The 25,245-nt window shown below is 40.3% G+C and overlaps 1 protein-coding gene and 1 long non-coding RNA gene across 4 annotated transcripts in view; one reads left to right on the forward strand and one right to left on the reverse strand.

Annotated features, from left to right (window-relative positions):
• Window positions 1-25,245, forward strand: part of CD36 (CD36 molecule) — a 103,403-nt gene that overhangs the window by 14,471 nt on the left and 63,687 nt on the right. Inside the window, exon 1 of one of the 2 annotated variants that reach the window (XM_042467393.1) lies at window positions 23,200-23,222. The exons of the other annotated variant lie outside the window; for it this stretch is intronic. The gene's annotated coding sequence lies outside the window, so the exon portion shown is untranslated. Of the gene's footprint in view, window positions 1-23,199; window positions 23,223-25,245 lie in introns of those variants that run through there. 2 annotated transcript variants of the gene reach the window in all.
• Window positions 1-25,245, reverse strand: part of LOC121930699 — a 47,780-nt gene that overhangs the window by 1,289 nt on the left and 21,246 nt on the right. The window lies entirely within an intron of this gene.

Raw genomic sequence — 25,245 nt, forward strand, 5'->3', positions numbered from 1 at the left:
AAAGATAAATAAAAAAAAATTCTGGCCCAAATGTTAAAAGTCAATTGTAATATGTATGAATGAATGATGCCTGGTTTTTGAATCCTGTAATTGTTTTTTTTTTCCAAACCACCTTTAACCTGCGGCCCTCATTTTCTCCCAGGGTGCTCAGTCTCTACATTATCATCTGACCTCTTTGAAAGTCTTGTCCACATTATCAGTAATGTCTATGTCACATCTGTCATCACTGCTATCTATCTTTGGTTTCCTGTGTTTTTCTAGCCTGATCCTCTCTTAGTAGCTCTACATGCCATCACATTTGATCTTCTCAGAGATGCATTGCATATTGTTTTCTCTTTTCTATGCATATGTCTCTTTCTCTTCCTTCACTTTTCCTGCTTGCTCTCTTGCTTAATAATTCATCCACTTTCTCTATGTTTACTTTGTCACCACTATTCTTTCTGTTTCCTCCCTGTCTCCTTCCTTTCCTCTATGAAACAGCGAGGAGCTTATTCTATTAACAAATAAGCTGGCTTATCTCCTCCGCCTTGAATTCAGGATCTGGGATGCTCCCGGACTGTTATCATATCTAAATCATCACCTATCCAGGAGGGCTGCTGCTGCTCGGATACATCCCGGGTTGAAGCATTGCTCAGCTGGCCAATTTTTGAAATAGCAAGCTCCCTGACTTCGAAAAAGTGCTGGCTGAGTGAGGCTTCAACCTGAGATACATCTGAGTGGTGACATGCTGCCTAGAAAAGTAGTGATTTATGTATGAGAACATCTGGAGGCATCCCAGATCCTGTATTCAAGCCAGAAGAGGTAAAATGGCTTATTTGTTAATGCGATAAACTCCTCTGTGTGGTCTAATTCCTGCTGAATTTTTCTGTTTTTTGCTGCCTATTGTGCTTTGCATTGTTCATCTGTTACCTACCACTGAGTGAATAACTCTGCAAGAATCATAGTAGTGTTGAGTGTGGGGGGCAATGTAGCATGGGCTTTATTTTGAAACAGGCCCAACATGTTTCAGCATATGTTGGTCCAGCAAATATCTCCAGATAGTTCTGCTGCCAGTTTCATATATTGCCCCTAAAGAAGACAATTGAAATACTTAAAGGTAAAGGTAGTCCCTTGACATGAAGGTCTAGTCATAACCGAATGTACAGGACAGTGCTTATCTCCATTGCTAAGCCAAAGAGCCAGCATCATCTGCAAATGACTCTGGTGGTCATGTGGCCAGCATGATTGTACCAAATGCTGTTACCTTCCCAATGAAGTGGTACCTATTTATCTACTTGCATTTGAATGCTTTCAAACTGCTAGGTTAGCAGAAGCTGGGACCAGTGATAGGAACTCACTCCATCAAACTGCCAACCTTCCGATCTTCCAACCATCAGAATTAGTCTTAACCACTAAGCCATCGTATCCCCTAATATTTACATAGGCCAAAATGTGTTTGGGCTTGTTTCAAACTAATAAAAAAGGCCATCTATAAATCACTTGAAAATATATTTTCCTCTTGTTCTTGTTGGTTCTGTTATATGCTCTTTAGTATTTTCATGCTAAGTTTGCTGCTTTTAAAGATACTACCCTTTTGTCAGTTTTGAAATAAATTTCACCCCGTAGTCTAGTTGGTTTTTGTATGTGGAAAGAACTGGGAGAATAAACACGTATTTAGCCTGAGAGCACAAAATGTTTTGGAGCAGCCCTGACATGAAACTTAGACCTGGATTTTCTTCTTTTTGTTTGCTGCTTCTTGTTTTGATACCATTAACTGTGTGGGTGTTATTTTATTTTATTTCCCCTCAGTATGAAATGATAACTTTAACTCTCACTGGGCTTAGTACAGTTTTCCCTAACTAATGTTCTGAGTGAAACTGAGTTCTCCACCTTAACTTTGGATAATAATACACTGATGCTAATCCTCCTTGAAATGCAACTTGTTTTATTTTCAAGATTAGCATCCACATGCTGTAACAGCTAACATCCACACACCTGCCAATCCAAATCTAAGCACTTGCCAATATAACAACACTTTCCCTGATAAAAACGCCAGGTCTTTCTGAGGTGAAACAACAGAGTCCTTTCCCAGGCATTTGAGCTCTTGTCCAAACATTCATTTTCACGTCTATGACATACGTAAATGCATGCACTTGTAAGTATGTAGTAACATTACAGCACTGTTGTGCAATGGTTCCCCAATTATAATTCAAAACCTGATTTAGATTGGGCTCAGTTCAATTCATAGCCAATTCAATTTGCTTCTAGATTTTCAGTCCAAACTAAGATTAGGGAATCCATATTTTTGTGTCTCCCATTGAGATAACTCTGGGTGGGTGGGTGGGTGGGAGGGAGGGAGAGAAAGATGCCTTTGTGGATTTCCATCCATTGTACATGGGAAGTATCCAAAGGTAGTGCTTAGCATGAATCCATACCTCCCACCATTTCACAGATCCTCACATCTCTCTCCAACCATGTTTCTCTCCAGCTTCACACATCTCACATCTTTCTCACAAATGCACTACATGTACTTTGTTACTTGTATTACAAAATTCAAATCCAAAATATTCCAAAATCAAAGCCTCGTGTCAGCCATCAAAAAGTTTTGGGTTTTGGAGGTTTTCTGAGTTTGGATTTCTGGATAAGGGATGCTCAGTATTACACTAAGAGACAGCATGTTGCGTGGAAAGGCAGAGTTCTGCTGTTTTTCTAGCTGTGTCTAGAAAAGAGCACAAATCTACATAGGAGAACTGAATATATACCATCCAGTGTGTATATTCAATCAAAGATTAGAAGAACTTGTCCTGAGTCTCAAGGCTGGGACTCTCTTCTCTGGTCCTCACATCAAATGGAAGAAATTGCAGGGTGAAAGTGCTGCCTTGAAAAGGTTGTATGTGTATTCCTGATTTGTTAAACTTGATGCCCAAACAGACAGGCCAAAATAAAGCTGCCTCGGATCACTTTGGAGATATGCCGTTCAAATGACGCATGCATCTTAAGAGGCCAGAAACTGCACCAAAGCTACACTCCAGACCTTAGGACTGGAGCGTGGCTTTGGTGAAGCTTCTGGCCTCTTAGGATACATACAGCATTTAAATAGTATACATCCAAAGTGACCTGAAGCAGCTTTATTTTGGCCTATCTGTTTGGGCCCTTGGATTTTAAAAAAAGAAATTGGATGGCATCCTATGTACAACTGTGGATGACATTTAATATATCATGTTCAATGATATCACCAGGGATATCACTCTTTCAATATCATAAAGCCCACCCTCACGACATTACAAGAAATGTCCTTAGTCTGTGGTTCAAATATCAGGGCATGGGTTAATTCTGATTTAGCAACTGTACTTCAGTGACCTCACACTACCTCTGCCCTCTAGCACAATGATTTGAAAGGGCTTGTGAGATTCTTGGCCATATTATCAGTGAAAACTGTCAGGCCCAAAGTCCATATCTCATCCTCTGTCCATTTGGTATTTTAAATTTGTTTATATGGTGTAGTTGAAGACACACTTTCTGATTATCCATCTCTTTCAAAATGTTCTGAATCCAGATCAGAGTATTTATCTTTGGATCTGGGTCAGTCTGATCCAACCAGCTTTGGGCCTGGTCCAAATCACCCCCATTTATTTTTAAACTTGTTTACAATGGATGAGAAGTGCTACACTATCATTATGCAAGTGAATGAGTGTGCATCGTGATGGGTCAGATCCTATGACCTCCCTATCACTGTTGCCTGTAAGTGCATGATATATTGCCAAAACATTAGGGCAATGGCTCAGTTGGGGGTGGGTGGGAGGGAAGAATATTTCTTAATATTCACAAAAATGTTGGAAAAACCTGATGAGGATAAATTGACAAACTGACAAAAATTTGCAGTTCAGGACTTATTAAAACCTCTAGCCAGACTGAAATGGATCTAGGTAAGCTGTTTCATCCAGGAACCCCTGGATGAAATTTTCTTCACAAAAATGCTGTTTTTTGTGAAAAACTCCAAATGCTAAATCACTATGGAATAACTCACAAACTACAACAGTTTCTATGCAGGAAACAATGCTTTCTGAACAGAAGGTAAAATTGGCTGAGTAAATGTCCTGAGGTGTGAAATAGTTTTGCAGTTTTGCAAAACAAGTCTACATAGGGACCACCAAACGCAGTGTGCAAACAAGAATCAAGGAACATGAGAGACACTTCAGCCAGAAAAATCAGCAGTAGCAGAACATGCCACAAACCATCCTAGGCATAAAATACTGTTTGAAAACACTGAAATTCTGGACCATGCCAACCACTACCATGTTAGGATGCACAGAGAAGTCATTGTAAACCACAAACATCTGGACAATTTTAACTGGAAAGAAGAAACCCTTAAAGTGAACAAAATTTGGCTACCAGTCCTGAGGAATTGCAAAATAAGGACTCAGCAAATGCAAATGAGAAACCATTCAGAGTCAGGGCTTTGCAGCAGATAATGATCACCAGTTGGCAGACATGAATCCTCATTTGCATTAGCCTCCCAGCCTGAGGACTGCCATCAGCACAGAACAATACACATGCAAATGCTGCATTCCCAGGCTCACATAGTACATATACACCCAACTTCTTCCAGGCAAAGCATTCTCTGAAGATGCCAGCCACAGATGCTGGCGAAACGTCAGGAAGAAAAATTTCTAGAACATGGCCAAATAGCCCCAAAAAACCCACAAAAACCATGGATGCCGACCATGAAAGCCTTCGACTTCACAATTTTGCAATGGGCATAAAATTGCTAAAAAAATACTTGTTGCTTCATTTGAAAATGAAATTATTGAAGTATTACTTTCCTAAGCTCCATACTCCTTAGTAAGATACAGTTCTTGTATGCAATCTTGTTTAATAAAGTGTCTAGTGGGTTCAGTTTTCTTTTTTAAAAAAACAACCTTGTATTTATTTATACTGGCATTTGTAAACCAACTGGGGCCCTATTTGGACTACAAACTTGGATTAAAATTTTATTAAACAGATGCAAAAAGTGAAAACATAAAAATACAGGCCAATCAACAGCTGAAAGTTAAGCCAACCAAAACAAAGCTTGTCACAGAGAACAAAACTTTCAGACACCTTTGTTTCCTATGTTTATATGTATGGAAGCTTGCTGACTATGATGATATTGTAGGGAGAAAATAACTGTATCAATTTCTGATTAAATATATCCTGTTCTCATATTTCTAACAGCAGCCTAATTATACAGATAGCAAGAAAAGCACTTACTGGTGTGCATGGTGCACAAAGTGGATAGTTTTTTGCATCTTTAGGCTATGGAGCAGAAACAATGAAACTGGCAATCTGTGAGGCAAAGAAACTCTATGTATGGTCAAATATGGCTTCCAGGAGTGGCATTGTGTGAAACAGGCCTGAGGCTTGGTAATGTTAAATCCAACCATTTTAACACATTTGCATTGTTATCCCATTTCAGACAAGATTCTTTACCTTTCTTTGGTCTAGAAATCTTCTGTGGATGCAATCTGAGATTCTGTAGGGTTTTTTTATAACAGTATTTGGAGCTGGAGGCTTACTAGCAAGCATATTCCATTTCTGTATATGGTAGTTTAGAGACTGAAACCCAAATCCCATGGCTCTTTCTCAGGAATCTAATCCACTTGGTACTTAAGAGTGAAACATCTGACAATCTCAAAGAGTTGGACTGATACTTAAAATTTGGGGCTTCTAAATTTCCTTGCAGGTATTTTACAAAATTTTTAAATTTAAAGTTTTCTGTTGATAGATTGATATGTAGGAGAATAGTGGTTTGAACGTGGGACTGTGATTCTAGAGACAAAGGTTCCAACCCCACTCAGTCTAGAAACCCACTGAATGACTTTGGGCAAGTCACACCCTCTGTCTCAGAAGGAGGCAAAGCAAACCCCCTCGGAAAAATCTTGCAACGAAACCAGCCATAAGTTGGGAACGACTTGAAGGCACACAACAACATGGTTGGGGTAGGTATCTGTGGCCCTCAAGTTGTTTTGGACTGAACCTCCCTGCATTCTTCACCATTGGCTATGTTGACTAGGACTGATGAGAGTTGCAATCCAACAAAAACTGAAGCACATTGTCTTTCCCCTTCTCTGTTGTAGGTAGAACGCACGAGATTTTAAAGCAAGGAACTATTTGTGCCTGAATCTAGTGGAAATAAAGGGTAGTCCAGACTCCAGACTTCTGTAGTTCAGAGGAGATGATGTGCCTAAACAAGGGATGGAGGGTGTTACCTTTTGTGTTAGTTTCATGTGACAATGGGCAGATATTTCTGATCTGTATAGGAGAGAAGATCTTTCACTCCACTCTGGGCCTGCAGTTTCTCTCATTCCTCAGTGATTTTTTATGCTACAAGTTTGGTTGGTTGTGCAGGGGAGGGAGATGAGGGAGGAATTAAATTGGGACACCAATAGTATTTTTTCCTACACTTAAGGTCTGTTTGGGGGCACTGTTTTCCCCCTCTGAGATGAACTTCTGTGGTATCACCAGATTAGAGTACAACGAAGGACAAGTGATGTCTCCTGTACCAGACCTCTTTGACATGCCTTTTCTCCTTAGATACTCCCAAATGTTGGGCAAGATGGTTATTAATTGTAAGACAGTAACCTGGGCAAGTTGAGGCCTTTCCTTGCTTTTTCATGCCAAGATATATAGAAGAGTGATTAATACAACTGCGGCCTCTTTGCTCAGCCACCTGTATCTTGGCTCTGTCACTGTTCATCTGTTGAGTGCACAGTACATGCTAATAACACATTAGAGAAGCTTTGGAAGAAGCTTTGCTTATTTGAATGTACACTTGACATTGCAGTGTATGTTGTACATTGCACTATACCTGGCACATTGCAGACACTATGCCATGGGTGCTGAGGAAGCTGGCAGTACTACTCAAAGAAAAGCACTATATATTTTAGGGTGCATCCAGCCTGCAAAAACAAGCCCGTTTGACACCACTTTTACTGCCACGGCTCAATGCTAATTCTGGGAACTGTAATTTTGTGAGACATTTAGCCTTCTTTCTCAGATGGTTCTGATGCTTCAACAAACTAAAGAATTCTGAAGCACTGAGCCATGGCAGTTAAAGTGGTGTCAAACTGGATTATTTCTGCAGGCTAGATACAGTCTGAGTAAAAAACATAAGTGTACCAAATTGCTGTCTAAAAGTGAGGGAATGTTCAAGGAATTGTATATACAGTCCTCAGAGTCTTCTTTGTCATGCAGTTTGTTGTAGGAATTGGATGTATCAGTCAGTTTTGTTTTCTATTGTATTTGATGTTTTCAAATCTCAGATTCTTTCCATACAATGAACAAATGTTTGTAAATTCTTCAAAACTGAACTGAACTGAATCCCTCCCCCCATTTTTGCACTGATCCAGTTCAATACATACATCTACCCCCAGGAACAGACAGGATAATGTTGTTCATTCCCTGCCATGCAGATGTTAAACTTGAGGTGCTTCTCAGAGGTAAGAGATGGCTCCACGTATTCTTCTCAAACATGGCTCAATGACCAGCATTTTGAGCCCTTATTTTTAAGAGCTAAACACTTGAAGTACTGCATGGAGATATCTCTCAGTTTTGCTTTGTCCTGTATTTGAATGCTTTTGAATCTTGGGTTCTTCTCATCCTGAATATGAAGGCACTCATATCTTTTGAAATAACTACTAATTTTTGAAACTGCAGTCTTTACCCAGCCCTAGTTTGGTAAACACCCAAAAAAGGAATCTATTTGGGGATTAAAAATAGTCAGATCCTTTTGATTTTGAGGAACTGAGGAATGGGGATGTGCAGTGTTTACGAAAATTGTTGACTGTGGATTAGTGATGTGCTGCATTAAAAATATTCATTCTTATAGGAGTGAATGAATAATTTTAACCCCCCTCCCATGCAGTTTTCAAAGAGGTTTTGCATCAGTCTTTGACAGCCAGGTAAGGTAGGATCTCCTAGCCTTGACCTATGAAACACTGGGAAGGGCTGTCTTGGAGGAAGCCAATTGGACATCAGGATGTTGTTGCCTTCAGGGTCTTCTCCTGGTCCTTCCACATGCCATGCAATATTGGGGCTGGGGAAAGCGAGTTGAGTACTGTAGAAGTTACAGCTAGCAGGATCCTTTCTTGCCTTTATGCCAACATTAGTTAGAAACTATGGTAGGGATTAGGGAAGCTGTAACTTCACCACCTGTGTTCTGACAGCTGATTCATGATGATGAAAACATTGTTATGCTCCAGCTATTGGAATACAGCCCACAATGACAATCCTGCCAACCACTCTTCTGACTGTTTGAGGACTGGTAGGAAAAATGAGAAAGAGGTTCAGGAGAATAGGTAGGGTTTTTGGAGATTGAAAAAACAAAAAAAATACAAACAAAAACCCTTTTCATTTCTTCCCCTTGAGCATGGAAATATTATTTCCATCCCTGTTGTGGAGTTTTGCACGTAGCTGTGTCCCTTTGTTGCAAGGAAATAAACATGGGAATCACTGACAGCAATTAGAATGATGAATGCCAAAGGCAAACTGAGCCACTCCAAAGTGAACAAGAAGATGCTTACAGAAGTTCTTGGTTGCTGACTAGAGAGTAAGGGACAAGTAGTGATTCACTTAACAAGCCTTTACTAGATGAGTAAATGTTATTGGAGTACAAACAACAAAGAATCTTGTGGCACCCCTGGTTATTTCTTCTGAAGTAGAGAAGCTTTCAAATGGAGATGGAAAGATAATAAAGGCCAGATAATAAAGGGCTCAACTTGCATTTAAGTGGAACCTTGATATTTCACATATATTTAAGCCTACCTTGGCCAAAATGAATGGAAGAGGAAGAACCCTACTAGTTGAAAAGTACATGTATTGTGGGGAAAAGTAATACTAAAATGTACGCTTGGAGAAATGGATGTTTATGAATTTTACCCTAATGAAAGCGGCTTGCAAAAATGTTTAGAGCAGGTAACATTGCATATAAATATATATCTTTGACAAATCCTCACAAATGCATTATAATTTTGAGGCAGACTTTGAGAAAGTTGCAAGCTGGTGTAGGAATGGGATACAAGGAGTTTAAGGTTTGACAGATGTGAACCAGAGAATAGGACAAACCCATTCCTATAAAAATTGCAAGTTGTGCTGGGGTGGGGCAGAGAAGGAAAGAAGAAATAGAGGGAAATGCCAGGGAATATTAATACTTGTGCAAATATTGTGGCAGGGATTTATTGAACCGAAAGATGAATAATTCTGTTTTACATCACTGGTTGTAAAATGTACTGATTGTGCAAACCACATGCAAACTTTTGAAGGAACAATCAAAGCCCAGTGACTGCACGCTTTGCACAAGCAATTCTTGGGTTCAGTCATTTGGCATTCCAGTTTTATTCTCTCAAGCAGGTAGTTATTTTTAAAAACATCCAATAGAAGGTGTGTGTTTTGTGCTATTTTAATTATTCCTTTAATTATGTATTATGACTATTATATTCACTGTTGTTTTGTTTTAAGTTATATGGCAAAACCCACCTGGGATAAATATCACTTTGAAGCACAGGAAGGTATTTGAAACATCAGGTATAACGCCCTCCCAATTTACATGTTTCAGATAATTTTTCTAAAGTTGTAATGGGACATCTTAAAGATGATAAAGTGGGTGTCGAAGAAGTGTTGTCAGGTAGGGAGCCCCACAACTGAAGCAGCCCACATGAGAAAGCCCTTGCCTTTGTTCCTGCTTCCACTATGAAGATACAGGCATCTTAAAAAGACTCTAGTGGAAGAACATTGTGTTTGCCCAGTTAGAAAGGTATGGATCCAGGCCAAGAAGAGGTGCTGCCAATTGGATTAGACAATATTAGATAAGTAGTTTGATATATAAAGCAGCTTCCTATGTCTGAAAGTCAGTCCCACTTTCTTCCTAATAAATGTAGATAAGGGTCCAGTTTTTCCTGTGTGTAGAAAGCAACATTTTCTGTGCAGAAAACAAGTTTGTTGCACAGGAAAGATTACTACATAGTAAATGCTGTTTCTTACAATTAAAAATCACACACATTTTTTGCACATAACCCCCAAATTTGAAAGTCTTTGAAAACTGGACATTTTTTCCCCTCTCAGACAGCAGCAACATTTTAAAACTAATTTTGCTTACAAGAATGTAATTAATGAAGTTTTATATCCCTACTTCTGAGTATGCTGAAACTGACCCAATTTGGCAAATCCTTCATAAAAGAATTGAAATGAAATTATAACCCATTCGGAATGGTCACATTCCATACAGGCAAATATTTCTGTCATGGAGTGGATCAGTTGGGGAAGTTGGAAAGGGAAACTAAAATTTAGTACCAATGTAGTTGAATACAGGAACTCGAACCCAGCCTTTATACAAGGAATTTACACTTGGAAGAGAATACAATGGTAGCTGAAGCCCTGGCCTGAGTGCACAAATCTGCCCATTTATCTATGTTCTATTTTTTTTTAAAATCCCTCACCTATATGTATACTTATGTGCACATCCCAATATCCTTGCTCCTTGGATACTGCTAATTTAGTGTTTTGTAAAATATTTAGGAAGACAGTGCCAAACTAGACAGCTGGGCAAACAGATGCAGGGAAACCAGGCCATGCTAACTTGTACTTCTTGACAATTTGCATTTCAGAAGTGTGACATACAATACATTTCTGAAGGGGAAAAAAAGAGATTCTCCTCAAATATTCAGCAGTGCACCACATATTTAACAGTAGCAATAATCTTTGGCATATCGTGTTTATTTTACTGTAAAATCATGCAGCGATTCATAACAGATATGATACAGTGCCTGGGGGCTATTGAACATTGTAGCACAAAAACATTATGCAATATTGGTAGGGGTGGAGGAGTTAAATCCCTACATAGAGTCTGCCCGCACCATCTGTGGGCTTGCCATCTTCAGACTTGAGTTCACAGGAATGGCAAGCCTTGGCGGACACAGGTGTGCACTGCCATAGAAATCCATAGATGATTTTTTCCATACGCGCGGGGGGGGGGGGGATCCTTTGCATATAGGAAGGGCACACTGTATATAGCTGGCTATAGTTTTTTTTTTAGTCACAATAATTTTATTTTTTTTTTAAAAAAAACCAATTTGTTTTCAGAGCTGTGTTTTTACCCTGAGATTTCTCCGTTCACTGTTTTGCCTAGAGAAGAGGTAACAGGCCCTGAAATCTGAGAACCGTACTCCCTTCTTTTCCTAATACACTTAGCCAGTAAGACACTCCTCAAACATGCACAAACAGCTAATCAAGCACTCAGTATTTCATTCATTTATCCATTATAAAGGTTAATAATAATAATAATAATAATAATAATAATAATAATAATAATAATAATAATGTCAAAAATAAATCAAGCCTTAAGTTGCTGTATACTCATGACCCTGATTATTCCAGCTTCTCTACCCTTCTTTTTTCAACCTGTAAAAATTAGCCTTTTCATTTAAAAGAAACACACACACATATTCAAGGTAGTGATCTGCATGCCCTTTATAAGAAGGTAAACTTTCTCACCTACCCCACCCACACTGACAGAGTCTTCAAATTGTGCAGATGGCTACCTTATCCCTGAATTGATCACTAATGATCAATTATTCTGGTTTCCTGTTGTTGTGTGACTTCAAGTTGTTTCTAACTTATGTCAAGCCTATCATGGGTTTTTCTCTGCAAAGTTTGTTAGATCCTTTGTCTTTTTCTAAGGATGAGAGAATGTGACTTACCTAAGGTCTCCCAGTGGATTTCCATGTCCAAATGAGGATTCAAATTCTTGTCTCCGGATTCGTAGTTTAGTGCTGAAACCACTGCACCATGCTGGCTCTCTGCTTTCCTAATCAACCCTTTGCAAAATGCATGGTGTAACAGTTTGAGCATTGGGTTAGGACACGGGAAGACCAGGGTTTTTATCCTGGCTTGGCCATGGAAACCCGCTAGGTATCTTTTGGCAAGTCACATATGTTCAGCCTTAGAGGATGGCAAGGGTAAACCTTCTCTGAACAAAAGTTGCCAAGAAAATCTCTTGATAGGTCCACCTTAGGATCACCATAAGTCAGAAATGACTTACTGAAAGCACACAAGAACAACAAAGTAGGCATTTCCTTTTAAAGAAACTTTCTCAAATTCCTATCAATCACAACAATCATTTCACATGAAGAAGGAGTGATACTATAGGGTCCAGTCTGAAACGGTTCCAGAATGAAACATGGAACCAACATGCTTCATTTATACAAGGTTTTCCCTCATCTCACTCCAGTACTGAAAATACTGGGGGAAATATAAGAACAAATAGTACAAAATTATGTCAAAACCCAAATGGGCAATGAACCGCTGGGGAAGCCTTCTCTGGATCAAAGTAAATCTCGTACTAGAGGAGTAGCAGCTTTTTTAAAAAACATAGCTGCAAACTGAATGTATCAAACTGTCTCTCCCTCCCAGTCTGGGCTGTAGAGAAAAAGAGAATAAGCTGTTTTGACATCACACTGGTGATACTTTGATGGTTAGAGCATCCACCAGTCTAATGTAAGTAGATAGATATCTTTGAACATTGGGAGGGGAGCTGGCAGGGCAAGACAGTAAAACAAATCATAGCAATATCTGTTGTAATAAAATAAAGGCAAACCTATTGAACCAACAAGGGAGTTCCCATTGGACCCAGACCTTGACTGGAAGGTCCAATAGTCTGAGATGTGGGTGCAAGGTATAAATATCTATTTATGGGGCTGCCTTTGTCCCTTTTCATTTAACCCTCAGGAAGTGTGTGACTGAAGTTACTTCTAACAGGTAAATGGCTTGGTGTGTGTGTGTGTGTGAAATTGTCATAATATTTCTGTTTACTGGAAGTGATAATGACCCTTTTCTCTCTTCTTCCTGCTTGGCTGCATGCCTCTGAGCATCACAAGTTTAAACACCTTGAGGCTAAAAGAGGGTGTTGTCGATTGAAGACATTGTTTGTCATCCAGGGTAGTAATTTAGGGAAATGCATCAAAATCTATGTTCAAAAGATTAAATTTTATGTGCACAGACTAATTTGTTGTTGATGTGTGCCTTCTAGTCATTTCTGACTTATGGTGAGCCTATCACGGGGTTTTCTTGACAAAATTTATTGAGAATGGGTTTGCCCTGACCTTCCTCTGGGACTGAGAAATCATGACTTGCCCAAGGTCACCCAGTGGGTTTCCATGGCTGAGTGGAGATTCTAACCCTGGTCTCGAGCCATAGTCTAATATTCAAACAGCTACACTGTACTGGCTCTTTTGGGGTCCCCCCCCCCCTTTATCCTACAGGGTAATACTTCAGGCCAAAATATTTGTCAGGCATTGACTAGCATTGTTTAGGCTAGTCTGGGCAAACAGGAAGACTGGAGAGATGTATAAGTAGGATGGTATTGGAAGGGTATTCTCTAGTAATGAATGTCTTTTGGTACTTGGTTGGAGAAAGAGACAACCAACAAATGCCTTTCTTATCTGCAGCCATTGCAAAATTAAAACAATAGGAAAAGAGCAGGGAGAGTCTGAATCATTGCCCTGGCAAATAAAAGCTGGTTCTGATGAAACAGTTGGATTTGTTGGGACAGTTTTGGAACTTGGAAAAAATACCCTTCTGGACAGCAATACATGTCATTCTGACTGGAGGATTCTGAGTGTTGTCATCCCAAAACTAACTTTTCCCAATTCTGAAGAGGTTCGAGTACCTCTTCCATACAACCACATGTGTGATAAAAGTAAGAGCAATGACATCCCTCATAAAAACCCAGAGGATCATAGAATCATAGAATCGTAGAGTTGGAAGAGACCACAAGGGCTATCTAGTCCAACCCCCTGCCATGCAGGAAATCTCAATCAAAGCATCCCTGACAGATGGCCATCCAGCCTCTGCTTAAAGACCTCCAAAGAAGGAGACTCCACTACACTCCAAGGGAGTGTGTTTCACTGTCGAACAGCCCTTACTGTTCGGAGGAGAATGATGGGAAGAAATGATGGGAAGGAAGAGAAAAGAATTTTTTTCCTTAAGGCAGAAACTGAAAGTTCTGTGTGTCGAAGAGAACTTAGCTGCTATTTTGCTGACTTCTGTTTACATGTTCAAAAACTGCTGTCAAAGCACACAATCTAGCAAGAGATACAGAGGAGAGGGAAGATACCACCAAGAATGCCAGATAGAGGATGACCTTGTGCACAGTTCTGTTTTAGCTGCTAGGTTTTTAAAAAATATATATTTAAAGCTTCTTTTTTTACTGTTTTAAAAATACCAGAATACTGGGGAGTTCACTATCAAATCCATTGGCCAACAACATCTCCAAATGCTTTATAAGGATTGAAATAATGTTTGATATTTGTTGCTTTGGGTGCTCTTTGGGGAGGACAGAGAGAAAGTGACCTTAAAGAAACTCTCAAGAGGAAAATCCAAATAAGCGTTTGGAAAGCTAAGGGAAACCCAAAACATATTTAAGGGAACCCAAGAGCAGGGAGACAACAAATGGCTGCAAATGTCATTTTCTTGTCGATGAAAGGTATACTCTTTAATCTTCTTACAGTGGATTGTTTATAAGGCTAATCCATATTGATTCTTTGATCTAAGTTTAATTTGGGCCTATAAAAGGGAGAATTACCTGGCTGCTTGTAATAATAAGAACTTATTCTGGGTGACCAAACAGAGCACTGACTTAGTGGCCTTGGTCTTATTTTGAGAGTGTTTCACATGCATACATATTAAAAATAACTAATTTTGTGGAAATGTTTGGAAATAGATGTCTTCTGGCATGGATATGGCAAGGGGGGTGAGTTGTGTAAAAAACATTTTGCCTCACAGGAAACTTTTACATACTCTCCTGCTCCTTAGTAAGGCGCAATATGTAATTGTCAAGAAGTGTAAAACCAGCCCTGTTATTTGGGTCTCTCTTCTATTTCTTTTCAGCATGGAGCAGACAGGATTAGGGTGTTGCCAGCCTGACTAAAGTTTACTCTTTTTTGCAGCTTCTTCTGAGTAGATCCCTTGCTTGGAATTTGATAATTGACTAGTAAAGTCAAAGATGGTAACTTCTTAAGAAAGCTTAGTGTATCTTCTGAGGTTTGTTGCAACTTGAAGGAACACCCCTCTGATTTTGTGACTAATCGCAGCACTTGTAGAGGCTGTCTAGGCTGATATCTTTATTTTGCAACAGTCTTACAAAAGGCCTTTGACAAAGTTCTCGGTGACAACTCCCTTGAGCAAACATTGCAGTGATGAGATAAAAGGAGAAGTCATTTTATGGACTGAAAACTGGTAAAAGAATAGAGTGCAGGAATAAATGGTCAGTTGATTCAATGAAGGAATGGGGGTCTCCTAGGGCTCTACTGGGTTGAGTGCTTTATCCGTTGTTCTGAAATGATCTAGAGATTGGGGCAAGCAGGGAAATAACAGGTATAGGAATCTTTTTTCTTCCTGTCAGTTGGCCCCTCATCCTCCCCACATCCAACCCATGCCACTAAAAGGCTATGTGGAGAGGCACCAAGCCATGAATCAGGTAGGCGGCTTGGACAAGGAGCTATATTAGGTAGAGATTCTGAATTATTCTCTGTCATAACCAAAAAAACTATGTATGCAAGCACAACTGAAAGTATGTCGCTATTAGGATGTCAGCCATAGTGTAACAATTATAATACTGAACTAAAAAAATGAACAAGGAGAGATGTTCGGATACCAGTTGTGTCACAATTTTATTTTCTTGTTGTTAATCAGTGGTGGAAGGGCCATTCAAATTTCAACCACTGTTCTTTCCAGTATTTCAGAGAGTCTGTTGTCTTTGATGATAACATATGTATAGGTAACATATATGAATCAATGATTAAAGGTTTTATAGTTGTTTCTACTCTTACCCACCCATTGTGCAGATCTATAGTGACAGGCCATTTGACTGGTGTTTTAACCAATTCAGTTCAATCAAAATAACTGGGCAGAAACATAGTTGCTATCCTCCTCACTCCTATCTATTGATGTCTTCCCTAAAACAATATTCCTGATGGAGGGAATTCAGTGTGTTTAGCTTTCTTTTAATTTCAGCAGTTTTGGGGAACCTTTAAGCTGAGCTGCTTTCCATGTACTTTATGTTCCACGTATTTGGAAGCATGCAAAAGATCTTACAGTGGAAAACGTTATTTGTGTTTGTTTTTGCCTGAGACTGGATCTATGAGGCCCAATTGGGATTGCTCCCAGGCTTAATCTATCTGCTCTGGGCCATTTTAATGGATATTGCTTTTTTGTTGTCCAAAAACTAATCATTTTTAAGAATGTTTTGTATCTTCTCTTGTAGCCTACATTCTTTCAGGACAGCTTCTAAATCTACCAAGTCAAGGTATGAGAATTTTATGCACTGCAGATATTGTTGGATAAAAACACCCACCACCCATCAACTTTGCTGGCTGATGGGAATTACTGTTCAACAACACCTGGAGGCCACAAATTGCCCACTCCTGCGGTAAAAGAAAATTATTAATACACATTGTTGTATGGCTTCCAGTCATTTCTGACCTATGGCAACCCTAAGGTGAACCTATCACGGGGTTTTCTTGGCAAGATTTCTTCAGAAGAGGTTTATCTTCCTCTCAGACTGAGAGAGTGTGGCTTGCCCAGGATCACCTAGTGGGTTTCCATTGCTGAACAGGTATTCAAACCCTGCTCTCCTAGTCCAGCAGTCAAACCATTACACCACAATGGGTCAATGAATAGTATGCTATTGTATTTTAAAATCTCAATGTAAAGACAGCCATTTGATGAAAATTATTATAAACAAAGTTCCAGAAGACCTTAACCTGGTTCTGAAAGAGTAAAGTGGTCAATGTTAAATGAGCCTTCCTGGGAAGAACTTTGTACAGGTTTAGTGTGAATTATGTGAAAAAAAAATCTTAGAAATTAATTGATACAGGGAAAGCTGAGAGCACTAAATGCTACTTAGCCTTCTTCTTGTCCACACAAATAACCTCCTGTTCCTAGAAACTTGTATCTGTCTTTATGTGTCTCCTATATCCTGCTTAAAACTCCCTTCTATCACTCTGTTTATGTGTTCCCTGTCTCACAGGAAAGGACTTTGGAGCTCTTCCAACAGCTTCCCATCAGCTATTCTGCTGGAATGAACTCAGTAACTCCTTACAGAAAATGTCCAAAGAATGCCAACTTCCTTTAATAAAAAAGATGATACAAAGGGAGGCCGATGGCTAAAAATTAGGGGACACCACCAATGGGGTGAAGTGGGAAGTGGTCTTCTCCCTGTAGTTCTATAATACATCCTCTCAAATTGGATTTCTAGGTCAAGGAGTTCAATCCCTGTAATCAACAAATGCAGTAGAGTCTTCAGGCTATACTGTCTGTACCTTTTGAACCTTCCATGAAGCAGCTATGAATTATGAACTCCCAAATCTCAATGGACTGATGCTTGTCTGGGGCACTCTGCAAATACTTGATGGATCCCAGACAAGGTGGAGATGACACTCAAGTAAGCAACAGCTCACAGTCTTTAACTTGCTAATTAGGTTACTTGCTGTTCACCGCTATGATCTTTGGAATAGCGGTATATAAATAAATAAATAAATAAATAATTCAACCTGGCAGGTCCAGGTTCGATTCGATTGTACTGAGTTGTGCATAAAATTCTGGAGATAATTCTGTATAATGTTACATTTTTGAAAAGTGTCAATTGTTTTTTTAAAAAAATTTATAATTGTTTCCTATGAGAGCTAATTGAGAAAAAGGCAGGCCAAACTCTTTATCCCCTCTGCACCTAGAGCTAATTAAATCCAACTAGTTGTGTGCTAATGAATTACCCCTTTCTCAATTCTCCAGAATTAAGCTTAATATTAATTTGTGAATTAGCAGGCATTCACTGTAACAACACGGAACTAATTTGTTTAAATTTAACATTTCTAACTCTTAACCCCTTTTCTCCAACTAGGTTTCATGAATAAAGTTGCTTGCTAACAACACTCACTATTGTTGTGGTGCAATAGACAAGAAGTTTTGCCTTGCTATGCATTGTTGATGGGGTCCCAAGAGGAAGAGTTTAGTTGAAGAGTACTAAGCTTGTTAAAAACTAGAGATGGAAATGACTGAAATTGGCAATCCTGGCTCTTGCATGCAAAACAATGCTATAGAAATTGCCTGATTCTGAGTGTGTGAGGAGGTAGAGGATGAAGTTCTTTGACAGAGCCAAAAATGCATATATTCAGGGAAACTCAAATATATGTTTTAAATTAAGAATTCCATACTTAATTCACCAATTTTTGTAGGCACTAGTTTCTGTGCTTCTTATATTACAATGACTCAGTGTCCTCTGACTGAAATAATTCGTTATTCACTTTTCCAATTCAAACAAATAATTCACAAAGTTTGAGGGATGAATTAGGAGTTTATATGTTGGTGGGGGTGAAAAGAAAAAAGATGCAGATCAGTGATTAAATTTAATTGAACAGGACAGCCTTCTCCATCCTGCGAGAGGCTTCATCACCCCAACCTTTTGCTGTCTAAACAAATCTATAAATCACCTAGCTGGCACTTTAAAATGACAAAATGAGCACTTTTAAGAAGCCAATAGGAGGGAAAAATTGAACTGGGGTAAATGATCATATGCCATTGTTAGTATATTGTAAAGTTTGTTTTCAAAACTAATGTATTAGTTAATGACGCTCACCATATTAAGAGTTTTCTGTTGTTAAAATTAACAATGCGTTGAATAAACAATGAATTTATCTTCCTTTTCTGACAATGAACTTTAATTAATTTTCAAAGTGCCAAGCAGTGCCAAGTCCCCACCCTTACTTCTGCAATCAACTTTAATAACACAGAATTAAGATCTAAAACAAAATTAAGTATTCCTCTGTTGGCACTTGTTTTGACTTGGCATGAGGCTGGTGGAAGTGCCAGTACAAGTAGGAAACTGCACTAGCCAGTTAATTATGTTTCCAACCTATGAATGCAGGGGAAAATATATCATGACTGAATTCTGGAACAAGATTATCCCACTTGAAGATGCTAACTTGAAGATCTTCTTTGGAGGTCTTTAAACAAAGGTTGGATGGGCATATTTCAGGAATGCATGACAGAAACCCTGAAAGATGGCCCTTGAAGCTTCCTCTAGCTTTTAAGATTCTATGATATGATTTGACGAAATCAGTGGTTGGCTTATTTATTTGTGTAGGCCTAGGACCCTGAGGCAGCTCTTGACTCTTCCAGAGCCTCTCCTGTGGTTGCTTTTGAATTTTGGGTATCCAGTCCAGTATGAGTAGTGTGGGCAGAAATTTTCCCATTTCTTCTTTCAGCAAATCAATACACCCTTGTGTGCCAAAATCTCCACTATTCAGAATTTTTTTATTTTGTGACTCACCAAATGTGCACAACAATGTTTATACAATGTGACCACCTGCACCATACACGGCTTTCAGCATATGCTGAAGCCGCAGCATGGGAAAAACGCGCGCCACACTGCTCACGCGCCACACTGCATACATGCACTCCATTGTTTTCAATGGGTCTCAAGCATATACTTCCCCCCCTTACATGGAGGGTCCGGAACATATCCCCCGCATATGGGAAGGGCCCACTCTACAGTCTGTCCTCAACATTCACAACTTTGACACTTGTGGTTTTGATTATTCATGAGGTCGTGAAGTCATTACTGTGCGTGCACACACTCCTACGCCTCTTTCTCGGGCTTTTCCTTGGGGAGCAGCTGGGAAAGTGTGTGTGCCAACCTTGCCCCTTCCCATAGCCAGCTATCCCACCAGGGAAGTGAGAGGAGGAGTGATCTTCCCCCTACTGTGCCTATCCCACTTGGGAAGGCATGGGCGGACCTCAATCGCTCCTCCTCTCCCTTCCCTGGTAGGATAGTTGCCTGGGGAAGGCAGCTATCCCACTGGGGAAGGGGTGGGGAGCCAGTTAAAGGGACAAGAGAGTGAGGGAAGCAGCGAAGCATATGTGCCTGCTCCTCTTCTCCCACCCACCTGTTCCTTTAACATGCTTTCATGTGAGGCAGTGGATTATTCATGGTTTTTCTAGATTTGTGGAGGTCTTGTTCCCCTAACTCCCATGAATGTTGAGGGCTGAATGTATTAAGAAAATGTATGCACCAACATGCATATTTTGGAGGAAACAGAACATGGATATGCATTGCTGATAATGATTCTCATTATAGATTAATGAAACCAGACACAGAAACCTGGGATGAACTATGGATCACTTTATTTGGACCACTAGAAATATGAAATATTGAAATATGGACCACTAGAACGTATTTAAACTGCATTGAACCTGGAAAGGAGGAAGAAGCAGGAGCTACCTAGTGCAGGATCAGGTGACCTCTTCTTCAGCCTTCGTCTGGGCAAATCACCTGATCCTCAAAGGGAACCCAATAACTATCTGGAATCTATTGGAAGGTAGACCCAAGGAACCCCACCCTCAAGTCACAGGAGTCAGATAAGGTCAAAGCTCCCAGGCCAGCCCCAAGGGGAGACTCATTCCACACTTCTGGGTCTCAGGATCTAAAGAGGGAGTTACAAAGGAAGATGCATAATGCAATAACAAATGTCCCAAAGTGACTAAAGTAGGCTGGTGGCCTAGTCTTCTGAATCCCATGCTGTTGCAAGACTCCTGGTCTTGAGGCTTACAGGCCTGGGCCCCACCAGCACTGATGACAAATGAGCAAGGATGAAATTGCCAAATAATAGCCCACAGAGGATAAAGGCTAAACATGTGGAACTAATGTTCTGCACAGATCCACCCCATACATCAACAAAACAAGTAGACAACAGGTGAAAAACTGCAGTGCCCAGTCAGCTACAAGGTCCATATGGCCTAACAACCTGGGTGCAGCAATGGTCAGTCCTGATTAGGCCTAGAAGCATCCAGCAGCCAGCAATCATGTGGCCCACCCAATTCTGCCTTGCAGTATGCAATGTGCCAACTGTAAGTGTCAAACAATTGAGGAGAAGGTGGAAGAAAGAAAAACGGAGAGCAGGAGAGCAGCTCAAAAATATAATTGGAGATGAGGAGCAGATGGGCTGTGGCCCACATGTGGCCACATTGGTCCTGTCCTGCCTACTTACCTCATGGTGGCTGCCTAATAATTGTCACTTACTATGGTCTAGCATTGGTGCCACTTCAGCTAACCATTCTGTTGCTGTTCCTGCAAGTGTCATGCGATAAGCTCTATAGTTTATACTTAATTAGTTGAACACATCAGGGGAAATTGACAGGAAGGGGGTGGAATATTAGAGCTTATCGCACAGCACTTGTAGAAACGGGTATGGCACAGAACAGGGGGAAATGGGTGTTACCGCACGGGAGAACAACGCCGATGCATCCGGGAGTCCCCAAGCCATACCCCAGCCATTCCTGGCAGCTGATTTTGTAGGACAATTTTGAACTGTTCTTCAAAATCGGCTGCCATGGAACAACTGGGGAACGGCTTGGGGACTCCCAGCGGCATTCTCTTATGAGGTAACACATGTTTCCCCCTCATTCCTGCAAGTGTTGTGTGATAAACTCTATCGTCTTTGAAACTTCAGGCAGAATCAAATTGGTGCAGTCCCTGCTAGTTTGCGTGTTTTCCCTCAATCTCTTCTGTTATTTTACCACACTCTTGTCTTGCTTTACCACACACCTCCTAGTTTCACATCTGTGAAATGCTGGAGAGTATGACAGTCTATGAGACCCAACAAGGTGTTGTGGTTTGGGTGCTGAACTAGGATTTAGGATACCATGGTTTGAATCCCTGTTCAACCACAGAAACCCACTGGGTGACCTAGGGCAAGCAAGAGCCTCAGAGGAAGGCCAAGAAAACCCCATGTTATGTTCACCTTAGGGTCTCCATGAGTTGGAAACAACTTGAAGGCACATCAACAACAATGATAGTCTATTATGCCATTTCCACTGCTAATGCAGCTTGGTATGATTGTTCTGTACTGCCTCCAGATTGAGAGGCAGCTGCTGATACAACAACAGCAGAAGAAGGCTGTTGTTCTCATATCCTGCTGTGGATTCTTCTAGGTATCTGCTTGGCCACTGTGCAAAGCAGGAGGCAGGATTAGGCCTATGTAGGGTGGTGCAAAAATGTTTTTACTGTTTCTATTTTCAGGTTCACATATTGTAATGCTAGATCTTTTGAGCAATTTATGATGCTGTGTTTAACAATGGAGATCTGAATTACTCCACCTAGAAAGGCTATGTGTACAATGTGCAGTTTAATTGCTTGCTGGCTTTTATATCCATTTGCCACATCTTCTCCCCCCACTCTACATTGATAATTTTTTTTTCAACCATGCTGCTTATTTGGGATCCTTCTCCTTAACAGCAAATTATGTCTCTCTGTGTGTTTATTTGCTGGAAAGGGAAAATACAGAAGTGCCAATTTAGACCTTTTATGCAGAAGGCATGGAATGTATGATAGCACTGTGAGTGGACTAGAAGAGAGAAGTTGGTAATATAATGCACAAAACCATAATTGGAGCAAAGAGCTGGATATGTCATTTGAAATAAAAACAAATAGGCACGCTGGAGCCAAGTAATCTTGCTGCTCTGTACTTTCAAAACATCTCTTGTTATCATGGCTAGAGGGTGCTTCAGGACAGCAGTATGCCTTCTCAAAAGCATGGCTGTAACCACTGCTTCCTGAGATGATGTGTCTGCTGTTTGGAAGCAGGGGTATAATTACAAGGAGAATCTGTCTGTGATACCACAAGTACCATAAGTTCTGGAATAGCCAGTTGACTATGCTTTCATCTCTCTCTTCATATATGATTTCTTAAAATGCTAAACTGTAAGAATACTAATTTTAAAACATTCCTCCTGCAAAACTTTAGTTCTATTTTTTCTTCCTCTAACTAAAAGTATGAAAGGGCTGGCAGGCTATCCAGGATGAAAGAGAAGTGTACAGTGTTTCTTCACAGAGGCAAATTCCATGTAGCTGTGTCGTCTTCCTTTTGTTCCACCACATTATGAATTCTTGTCAGCCACAGGATCTTATCACTGTAGGAACCTATTCCTTTGGCAGCTGCTAAGCAGGTGAGTGGCTAGCAAGTGTGTTGTTGCTTCATCCAGCTCATCTGGTCTGAGCAGATGTCTCTCCCTCATTGTTGCCCTGCATTTCCTTTCCACAACTCAAATGGACTACAAACTAGTCATACTGCATCAGTCTCCTTGGAAGAAGCAGCTAGTCTGCAGTTTTCTCCTGGGTGGAATTAGAAAGAGGAAGAGGACTGTGAGAAGTCTTTCCGGTAGGTTATACTCTGGTGCCTGGACTCACTTTCTCTTACTCTTTCTGTGTGAATGGTGTGATAAAATTTAAAAAAGTATTGAGGAGTTTGGAAAACCTGAGTAGTGGTGTCCTTTTGGAAAAGGCAAAAAGAGATGAGGAGCTACACAAAGTAGAATATGGTGTGATGAGCCAGCTAGGTTATAAAACTTTAAATGGAAATCAAAGATAAATATTAAATGACTGTTAATATTGAAGCACCTGGACAGAACCAGCTATCCATACAAGGAAAACTAGAAGAACCCTGGTTTGGCATGGATGAATCTGGCTCTCTGTATTGACAGCAGATGATATTGTAGGCCTCAAGTTGGGGGATCAGGGGAGAGAAAAAACTCTTTTTTAAAAATTGAACAAACCAGAAGAATGTTGTGGTTTTTGACAGACTGCTATGGTGCTTTGGTACTTATGCTGAAATTGAGCATTATTTCTTTTAAAAGTAGCACTTCATCCAATTTCGGGGTGGGAACTTAAAGTTCTACCAGAACTATTTTAAGGGATGATGACTTCAAAACCTGCTTGGTTTGTGAGAGAAGGCTTGGTATATACAAGATTCTTAGCAAAATATGCATGATTAGTTCACCTGAGGTTAGCATGCCTTTCATTTGCAAAGCTTGCCTTTTTTTTCCTTGAGATTCCATCTTGAAATGAAAATAAATGACTGTGTTTTTCTTTCCTTTGGTTTATATACTGTTCACATATTTTCAAGTGCAAGCTTGCTCTATCCCATTTGCACAGCAGTTAGTGTTTGTTTGTTTTTAAAGTCTCCATTGGATGGAAATGCATGTCTGCGGAGCATGCATGCCTCTCTGAAGAAGTAATGCCAAAAGTGAAAAAACTGCACTCGGGGCAATTGAGTCTCCACAGAAATTGGAGTGGGTGTCAGGGGATAAATCTGTTCTGAAATGTGTGTGTCAGAGTGAGTTTGTACAGAAATGCATATATGCAAATTTTGATGGGATAACTTGAAAACAGCCATGGATATTTATGTTCCATTTTGTATATCCATTTTAAAAGTGTAAAATTGCTCAGTCCATTAAAATAAAATAAAAATACATTCATTGACATAAATTACATAAAATATGTTCCTTGAGAAATCAGACCTAGCTACAGTGACACATGCCTTGATTACATCATGTTTGGACTACTATAACCCACTCTACATGGGGCTACCTTTGGAAACTTTCCAGAAACTTCTGCTGGTCCAAAATGCTGCAGCCAGGCTGTTGACCCAGGCTGGTTATAGGGATCATGTGGCTCACCTTTGGAAACACTTTGAGTGGTTACCAGTCCATTTCCAGACAGAAGTCAAAGTGCTGGTTTTGGCCATTAAAGCCCTCTATGGCTTGGGTCCAAACAACCCTGAAAGGGTGGCCTCCAGCCACCCCTTTTTCAGCCATATTGGGGCCACGGCAACTGCATGCAACGGCCCCGATCTGGCCTTTCCAGGGTATGAAAAGGAGTTGCAAAAATGTTTCTTTTTTATGCCCTGGAAAGGGTACGGTAGCTGTGGTGCCGCATCATGGGTATGCAGTGCCAGAGGGGCACTTGTGCTGTTGTGTTTTGGGCGGCATGTGCACCATGGCACCCTGTGGGCAGAGCCAGGGTGTGCATCATGGAGACGCTACGCCCCAACTCCACCCCACCCCCACCCCCCAGCCGGCCTTTCAGGCCGGTATGTACAGGCTCTGTATCTCCTTATATAATCCAGCCTCAGTTTTAAGATCTGCAGATAAGGGCTTTTTTTCAGTCTCACCACCTTCATTTGGCACATTTGGTGTAGACAAAGGAGAGAGTCTTCTCGGTGGTTGCTCCAGGCTGTAGAACTCCTTTCCATGGGAGATCCACTTGGCCCTCTCCTTGCTTTCTTTCCACCGGCAGGTGAAGACATTTTTATTCAGGCAAGCCTTTAAATTTTAATTATAGTACAGTACTCTTTGTGTGAAGTGGTGTGCTTTATTTCAAGTATTTCTCTGGCAATTATGCTT

The sequence above is a fragment of the Sceloporus undulatus genome, chromosome 5, assembly GCF_019175285.1.
Source record: "Sceloporus undulatus isolate JIND9_A2432 ecotype Alabama chromosome 5, SceUnd_v1.1, whole genome shotgun sequence".
NCBI classification, from domain to species: domain Eukaryota; kingdom Metazoa; phylum Chordata; class Lepidosauria; order Squamata; family Phrynosomatidae; genus Sceloporus; species Sceloporus undulatus.